General features: G+C 62.4%; 1 pseudogene; it reads right to left on the reverse strand.

Annotated features, from left to right (window-relative positions):
- The window catches only part of LOC126432309 (large subunit ribosomal RNA), a 6,688-nt pseudogene that overhangs the window by 2,503 nt on the left and 1,685 nt on the right, over positions 1-2,500 (reverse strand).

Below are 2,500 nucleotides of genomic sequence, written 5' to 3' on the forward strand. Positions count from 1 at the left end.
GGTCGGACCCATCCATCGGCAAGATGGAATGCCGAGGCCCCCCTGGGCAACAGGAGCGTGGAAGTATCCCAGGGGGGTGTCCGCCGGAAGGCGGAACCATCTCCTGACGGCGGCCCGGATGGTGACGTCGGCCGACTTCAATGCACCCACCCGGGTGCGGCTGAGGGCCAGCCCGTGGTACAGGCCAGGGAGAAGTACGTTGGTGAGAGCGTGGAGGCGCTGTTGCGGCTTCAGCGGAGCTCGGGAGATGACGTCAAGCTGCTCCACCAGGTGGCGACGTGGATTGAAGACACAGCGACCCGCCGTGGAAAATTGCAGCCCCAGGTACCGGAAGGTTTCACCCACACGCAGGGCAGGCATGGTGGTATTGCCTGCTGTGAAGGTGACATTGCTGTCCACCTTCACCTTCTTCTCGCGCCCTGACGCGACTAAGGCGAGGGTGAAACACTTCCGGGCGTTGATCTGCAGCCCCAGGTGGGCGAGGGCTGCGGTAGCTGCGTCGATGAGGGACTGCAAGCCCCTCGGGGTCGCTGCAAACAGCAAGACGTCATCTGCAAAGGCCGCAGCGTTGACTCTGCGACCGAGGATCCGAGCTCCGATGTGGGAGGGCAGTTGGCCTAAAACGTAGTCCACCGCAAAGTTGAACAGGAGGGGGGAGAGGGGATCGCCCTGGCGAACGCCCCGTGCTGGCTGCACAGACACGCCCACGCCGGCGCCGTCCGCTATCACTGTCGTGCTGCCCTCGTAGCACCGCTCGACATACTCGACAAAACAATCCGGCAGGCCATGCGCCTTCAGCACGGGGCGAAGGGCAGCATGATCTACCGAATCGAATGCCTTAGATACGTCGATCGATGCCACAAAGACAGAGCGGCAGGAGCGAACTGCGTCGGTGAGAGCAGTGTCCAAGATGAAGGTATTTTCCAACATCCCATCCCGAGGGATGAATGCCCGCTGACGTTCGTCCACAGCACATGCGCGCATCAGGCGTGACGCGAGAACCTTGTGAAAGGTCCGCGCCAACACCGAGCAGACCGTAATGGGGCGAAAGTCAGCGGGGGATGTTGGTGCAGCCGTCTTCGGGAGAAGGGACGTTCGCGCGCGAAGCAGGCGTTCCGGAAGGGCGCGGGCCAGAAGGAAGAGATTCATCACTTTCACCAGGACTTCGTGCGGCAGGCGCCGCAACTCCGCTGGGGTAAGGCCGTCCGGCCCGGCTGCTGATCCCCTGGGCGGCAACGCGGCGGCGGCCTCCTCATGTGTGACCGGCCCCCATAGGCACTCGGGAGCGACAGGCTCCGAGTGCGAAGAGAGTCATAGTTACTCCCGCCGTTTACCCGCGCTTGCTTGAATTTCTTCACGTTGACATTCAGAGCACTGGGCAGAAATCACATTGCGTCAACACCCGCTAGGGCCATCGCAATGCTTTGTTTTAATTAGACAGTCGGATTCCCCCAGTCCGTGCCAGTTCTGAGTTGATCGTTGAATGGCGGCCGAAGAGAATCCGCGCACCCGCGCGCCCCCGGAGGAGCACGCTAAGGCGGACGCGGCCTCGCAGCAAGGAAGATCCGTGGGAGGCCAAGGCACGGGACCGAGCTCGGATCCTGCACGCAGGTTGAAGCACCGGGGCGCGAACGCCGCGCAGGCGCGCGCATCCTGCACCGCCGGCCAGCACGAGGCCGACCAACGGCGAGAGCAGACCACGCCCGCGCTAAACGCCCGCACTTACCGGCACCCCTACGGCACTCACCTCGCCCAGGCCCGGCACGTTAGCGCTGACCCACTTCCCGACCAAGCCCGACACGCCCCGATCCTCAGAGCCAATCCTTATCCCGAAGTTACGGATCCAATTTGCCGACTTCCCTTACCTACATTATTCTATCGACTAGAGGCTCTTCACCTTGGAGACCTGCTGCGGATATGGGTACGAACCGGCGCGACACCTCCACGTGGCCCTCTCCCGGATTTTCAAGGTCCGAGGGGAAGATCGGGACACCGCCGCAACTGCGGTGCTCTTCGCGTTCCAAACCCTATCTCCCTGCTAGAGGATTCCAGGGAACTCGAACGCTCATGCAGAAAAGAAAACTCTTCCCCGATCTCCCGACGGCGTCTCCGGGTCCTTTTGGGTTACCCCGACGAGCATCTCTAAAAGAGGGGCCCGACTTGTATCGGTTCCGCTGCCGGGTTCCGGAATAGGAACCGGATTCCCTTTCGCCCAACGGGGGCCAGCACAAAGTGCATCATGCTATGACGGCCCCCATCAACATCGGATTTCTCCTAGGGCTTAGGATCGACTGACTCGTGTGCAACGGCTGTTCACACGAAACCCTTCTCCGCGTCAGCCCTCCAGGGCCTCGCTGGAGTATTTGCTACTACCACCAAGATCTGCACCGACGGCGGCTCCAGGCAGGCTCACGCCCAGACCCTTCTGCGCCCACCGCCGCGACCCTCCTACTCGTCAGGGCTTCGCGGCCGGCCGCAAGGACCGGCCATGACTGCCAGA

The sequence above is a fragment of the Schistocerca serialis genome, unplaced genomic scaffold, assembly GCF_023864345.2.
Source record: "Schistocerca serialis cubense isolate TAMUIC-IGC-003099 unplaced genomic scaffold, iqSchSeri2.2 HiC_scaffold_1128, whole genome shotgun sequence".
Taxonomy (NCBI): domain Eukaryota; kingdom Metazoa; phylum Arthropoda; class Insecta; order Orthoptera; family Acrididae; genus Schistocerca; species Schistocerca serialis.